Raw genomic sequence first — 7020 nt, 5'->3', positions numbered from 1 at the left:
TCTTCTTGTTACAGAGGGTCGTGGTGTGTGTGTGTGTGTGTATCTTGTTACAGTCAGTCAAGTTTTGACTAAATGTTTTAACATAGAGGGGGAATCGAGACGAGGGTCATGGTGTGTGTGTGTGTGTGTGTGTCTGTCTGTCTGTGCGTGTGTGTGTGTAGAGCGATTCAGACCAAACTACTGGACCGATCTTTATGAAATTTTACATGAGAGTTCCTAGGAATGATATCCCCGGACTTTTTTTTTCATTTTTTCTATAAATACTTTTGATGACGTCATATCCGGCTTTTTGTAAGAGTTGAGGCGGCACTGTCACACCCTCATTTATCAATCAAATTGATTGAAATTTTTGTAAAGCAATCTTCGACGAAGGCCGGACTTTCCCCGTCGCGATATAACCTTCGTGGTTGAAAACGACGTTAAACACCAAATAAAGAAAGAAAGAAAGAAAGTTATCGCTCCTGCACTCTTCCAGTTGCGTGGAATCTCTGTTTTAGTCTGATGATGACAAAGGGAGCCACTGCAAGCCTCTGGGCCACTTGCCTGGCAGCAACACCGTCTTGTAGCCATCCTATTGCCCTTCCTCTATCCAAATCGCTCAGTTTTCTTCGTGGGGGCATGTTGCTACTGAGCATAATTGTGTCAGCGTGTCAACCTTAAATCACAAGCTGGTGAGCGATGTTTGTCACGATTTAGTGACATGGATCAAGAAAGTGTCACTCGGTGGGGTGCCTTCTCTTGGTCAATTGCGATAGAAAGCGCCTGTGCTTTCTGTCAACGGTTGTGGGTTTTGCTGACAGCGCAAAACGAACACGGGTATTTTGTGTTGCACGGATTTCACGGGGGTGATTTCTGCTGTCGAGGCAGAATTGTCGATAACTGAACTTGGGTATGTGACAGGGTTAGTCACGTGATTTCGTCAAGGTTGTCTGTCTGAGACATGTTAACTGGACACTCGAAAACTCAGCACTGGGGAGAACGGTCGGTGTCTTATATTTCCTGCGAGTTTGATGGACTTCATCACTTTGATTTCTGCATTGATATTCAACGCGCCGCTCTGCATGTACAGGAGGGCTTCAGGAAAACTTCAGTTTGAGACCACTTTCTCTCCGTTCACATGCGGTCTGACGTAACGGGTCGTCAATTTCTCTTCGCTGTGCGGGCAAGAAATTTCACCGCATAAAGGATTCGGCAAGAGGGTGAATGGGGTATCGCTGTTGACGAACAGGTGCCATTCAAAGGAGGAAGCGGTTTTTGCTTCAATGAGAGTGCTACCTACATAGGCTGTTGAGGTAATAAATCATTATTTAACGCTGTTGACGAGTCTGTGTTTGTGGAATGAAATACTCTCTGTTGTTCTTTCCAGGTTAGCGCATAATTTGCTCTTTGTGACGCTAAAATACTAATCTGTATATGGTTTTTGCAGATATGGAGAGAAGGAAGGAAAATAGCTGATTTGTTGTTGTAAAAGTCCGTTTGTGCAGGCCCACGTGCTCGATGAAATATGTCAGGGTGACATGTTTAAAGGTGGGGTGTGAGGGGTAGCTTGGCATGTTTAGTGCACCGAGGCTTTTTGTTGCAGCCTGTCTTCATTTTCTACTGTGGCTGGCTGTTTTGCTGCCTATTTGCGGACGCTGTAACCGGACCATCAGACATAACCAGCTAACCGGTTAACCAGCGACTGAGTGAGGCGCCTGATGTCTCCACTTTTCCCTGCTTCGTAGCCACGCCAGACGGCACTACATTCTACGGAGCAGTTGTGGAGACTATGAACTAATTACAGGCCGTCCACTCAGTGGCAGAAGAAAAGCTAAGTGCACCATGTCTTTGCACCCTGTTTACCACCGTTGTCATCTTTTATATTTATGATTACATTCGAGCGGTGACAACGTGGGGTGTGTGACACCTGCATAAATTGGCACTTTTCGGCAGATCAGATATATATTTTCCTAGCTATACACGGGATCAGCGTGTTACTATAATTTTCTATATTCTAACTGGCATTTTGTCAGTGACCACTGTTTTTACGTTTTGAACGTAAAAGAACATATTTTGGAGTGAAGTCTCGAGGGAGGTGGCGAGTTATTACATAAACAGGCGTCTGAAACTTATACTTTTGTTGTTTCTATTTAATTGTATGACTGTGAGAGTGGATCGTGGTGTGGTTAGTTAGTTAGAAGTAACTAACCGTTCATAATCAGCTTATTGTGATATTGAAACGTGACAATGTTCATAGCCAGGACCCTGTTGTAGCACGTGCATCACAACCTTTTGCCCTGGCATGCGTTCCGCAAATTTCATGGGGCTATAAAAAACACCTTTTTTCTTCCAAAATGCAGAAGCTTTTGAGAAGTCCCACAAAGGGAAATAACTCTGCCTGCCAAACAAAATTCTAGGTCAAGACTCATTGTTCATTTGTTAATTCAAACACATTAATCTTTTAATTATTATGTCGATGTTTACTTTTTTGGCAATTTTTTTATAATTAGATCCGTTTTTTCAACCGATCCTTAACTTTTTTGAAAAGTGTACATACACACACACACACATACATACATACATACACACGCGGCACACACACACACACACACACACACACACACACACACATGCAAGAAGACGCAGAGGGAGAGAGAAGGATGGAAGTCTGGTGTGGGGCTGGGTGGCGGTTGTTCAGGGTAGAACGGTGTAAATAGAAAAGATGGGGAGGGAGGGGGGACTCGAAGAAAACACAACTCCATGGTTAAAGTGAAGAGCTCGTCAAGCCTGAGGTTCAAGGACCTTCTCTTTTCAGTGTTTCATGAACCAGTCTCAACAGTCTTTTTTTCGAAAGGACAAAAGCTTCTTTTTTTGGTTTTAATTCTTAAATAAAATAAATCAAAATTTAAACTGGAGATAGTTGCTTCATGCTGAAGACAACAATTGAAAGAATTGTGATTATTTTCTCACTTATCTTTGCTGTCAACACTGATGTGTGGTAAAATCAATTAGCTTTTAGTCTAGTTTAATCTATTGATTATGAAGTGCTTTATCTCGTTATTATATTTCTTTTTACTGTTGTTTTTAATGTAATTTGTTTTCAAATTTATGTAACCCTATGTGTGTAAATAAATAAATGTGTCCTTTTTGCCTTGCCTTGTCTGTCGCCTCATCTGACGGTTCAGTGCACTATAGTCGCCGTCGCCAAGTGATGCAAGCCCTACACAGATTTCAGCATAGATCTCGCTTTACAGAGACTCTGTATCGTGACAAAGCGCTAGTTCTCCGCCTGCCACTTGTCGTTTTACATTGCAGCTGGCGTCAGCAAAACACACGGAGACTGAGAGTGGCCCCCTCCGACCCCCCTGTCTGGGGAAATTCTGCTGCAAAAAATATTGCTTAGCCCCGCCCCCCTTTCCAGGTGAAGGCCACGAGATGTCAGATGAACCATCGGGGCTGAACGGAAAGTTCCTTCATCGATCCCCGTCGTGTGTGTGTGTGTGTGGGGGGGTGGGGGTGTGTTTGTGTGTGTGTGTGTGGGGGGGTGTGTGTGTGTGTGTGTGTGTGAGTGTGTGTGAGTGCGTGTGTTGGTGTGTGCGACGGTTTTAAGTTTCTGTCCATGTGTCTTTACATTTGTTGTGTGTGTGCGTACGCGTGCGTGCGTGCGTGCATGATGTCTGTCTGGCTGTCTGTGCCTGCGTCCGTCTGTGACTCTTTATGTTCCAGATCATGATAAGGGCGAGAGATGGACGGACGCACGCACAGATTGTAAGGGTGTGTGTGTGCGTGCGTGCGTGCGTGTGTGCGTACGCGTGCGTGCGTGCGTGCATAATCTCTGTCTGTCCGTCTGACTGTCTGTGTCTGCGTCAGTCTGTGACTCTTTATGTTCCAGATTGTAAGGGCGAGAGATGGACGGACGCACGCACAGACTGACGGAAACCTGGACATTAAGACAGGCTCACGTACAGACTCAGAGATACACAAGTTCCAGCAAACTATCACCAAACGGTCATCATAATAACGTCGGTCAAACACAGATACAGAAATGACTTCCCTATCACAGACGTCCCTATCACAGACCTTTCCATCATACTGCCATGCTAATCAATAGGGGCCTACGGCATCTCCTCAAACTTTCGATGGAAAATACAGCTTAATCAGTGACATCAATTAAAGTGAATGTGTCCGAGTCCTTCAAAGGAAATTCCCCGACAAGAAAACGGATTACAATCGGTCTGAAGGTCACAGTTCGGCTTTTGGACTGGAATAATACTCACAGTTTAAAATACACACACACCACACACACACACACACACCGTGGCACACACACACACACATACACACTGACACACATATACATACACATACACAACTGAACACACACACAATCGCACGAACGCACACACACTTAAACACACGTGACACGTACACACATACACCGCACGCACACTCACAAACACGCACACTGACAAACACACACACACAAACACACACAATTACACACACATACACACGCACGCACACACGCACACACACACACACTGCACAACTTGAACACACACACACACTAGTCACACACACACACGACCTTATTATAAGGGTAGGACATTATTTCAGTGCTGGGTATCAAAAATGTTGTCAGGCAAATAGAGAAATTTGATGCATGAGTCTTTCGTCCAGGTCTGTTACTGTTGACATTGATTCACGACTCATATCAAATCAGTGGAGGCGAATTCTGTATTATAGCTGCCTTGTTTTGTTTCGCGGCGTGTGCTGACAAAACAACTTGAGCCCCTCGATCATGATAAGCGCAAAATGAAATTTTAGTCTTCGCAAGAAAACATGGTCCATACTCGAGGCCCTTCGCTTACTTCTTTGGGTTATAACGCTCATACGAGTGAAACCTGGCACGTTGATTTTATGTCATTGCAAAGACAAATGACAATTATAAGTAACACCCCACATGTGAAGTAAGGCTGAAAACCGGACAGAAAACGGTCTATAACTTGACCTCTGGACACCAACACGTCACAGTCAGCTGCTCACAGCATGCTGAGGTCGTGGTCACAAGGTCAACTGCTTCAGTTGAGGGAGTCCAAGGTAAAGGGGCAGAAAAGAAATTCCCTGTAAAGCGGGTGCTAAAGATTTCGCATGAGGACGCGCGTTTCAACCTAACACTTGACGTCGAAGACATGTGCTAAGTGAGACCTAAAACCTTTATACACGAAGCATGGAAGCTTTTACAAAGCATGGGCGTGGACACTAGTCAGATAACATGTTTTTTAATTCGTTTCAGCTGTTGTCAAAGACGTGTTCAACTTAAATTGAATGTGGTACTGTCATTGCGTATGTCTGGGTTTGAAACATCGTCCCCCGGCGCTCTCGATGTGTGGAGGGGTTGATATACTCTAAGAGATTTGCTGTTTATTATTTTCATCCGAGCATGCAGCTTTCACTTTATTCTTCTGCACTCCTTTCTCGCTCTCTCTTTCATTTTATTTTAATTTTTTGTAATTTTATATTTTTTTTAAATTTAAAAAAAACCATTTTTTAATTCTTTTAATTTTGTTATCAGTGTCAAAAGTTAGACACGGTCAACTGGTTTTGCTCTGAGTGAGTGCATGTGACCTCAATTAGCTGACGGTGACACCTCTCTGCTCACTGTGTGTGTGTGTGTGTGTGTGTGTTTGTGTGTGTACGTGTCCGCTTGAGTCCTTGTGCGTGCATGCATGCGTGTGTTTGTGTGTGTTTGTCACGGAGGGGGTCATGTCTGGTGTGTGTGTGTGTGTGTGTTTGTGTCTATTTGTCTGTGTGTGTGTGTTACATCCGAAGGAGTTGATTCTGGCGTGGACACGTGCAACACAGTTGCCTTTCTGTGACATAATTATACGTCTGGATTATCTTGCTCAGATGACATTTATTCCGTGTGTACTGTCATTCGCGATACACGGCCAACATAGAAGACAGTTCAGGTTAATCTTTTGGGAAACAACTACCCAGCGCCAGCAAACCAAGTAAACGGGAAGAAGCAACGGATAGATCCGAAAGACCGTACGGTACATGGACAACACACATATGCAGTGTGCTCAAAATCGTTATGCTTATCAGACCACCGATAACACGTGAATGTGTTGACATCTCAAAGTACCGACACATTTTGTTAACATGCTTGATTGTAGACCGTGGACTGTGCTTGCATTTTGCCAAATTCGTTTCCCACGCAAAAGCTTTACCTGGTTGTTCCTGTCAACTGAAACAACTCTCCTGACAGGCACTTTAATGTGTTGCTTTTTCCAAAGCCTTACAGAACAAAAGCCTGACACAAACCAAGCGCTGACATACAAACGTGTGCAAAAAGAACGTAAAAGTCTGCCACGTTTTGGCGCTCGATTAAAAACACGAGGTTTTGCGTCATTTTGTCAGCACTTTGTCATGTTGACGTCAATGGAATTGTGTAACAGTGACGCAAATGACCAAATCACGACATAAAGAAACCATTGCAGCATTCGGTCTCGTTTCATCTGTGACTGCCAATGAGGGTTATTGAACGAGACAAAGCTATGCAGTTTCCTGTTGCAACCGAGACTTTCGCGGATTAGCCTGGTCACAGGTCAACTGTTTGTGCAGAGACGGTATCCATGTCCTACCCCCGTGTCACCACGGGCGGCTACTTTGACCGTTATGGCCAATGCTTGTTCAGCAATGCTGCCTCTTTCTTTTTACATTTATTTTATTTTAGAAAAGCAAAATAATGAACTAGCGACTTTTTTTTACACAAATTCCATTATTCCCCCTCCTTGTGTTTGTCTTCTTCTTCTTCTCGCTTTACCTTGCTGTTGGTTACCATCACATCGTTCATTTTCTCCATATATTTGCCATAAATCTGTGACCGCTGAAAAAGAAATAGTCTGGTTTTATGTAGACAATACTCCATAAAATTCGATGTACGTCAATATGCGATGGAATATTTTGTTGTCGGTCTAGGTCAAGGTCATCACGGTTTTTAAACTCACGGGAACGATTTGGAGATTATTGGCCTGT

This window comes from Littorina saxatilis, linkage group LG5, assembly GCF_037325665.1.
Source record: "Littorina saxatilis isolate snail1 linkage group LG5, US_GU_Lsax_2.0, whole genome shotgun sequence".
Lineage (NCBI taxonomy): Eukaryota > Metazoa > Mollusca > Gastropoda > Littorinimorpha > Littorinidae > Littorina > Littorina saxatilis.
This window is presented reverse-complemented; position numbering follows the sequence as displayed.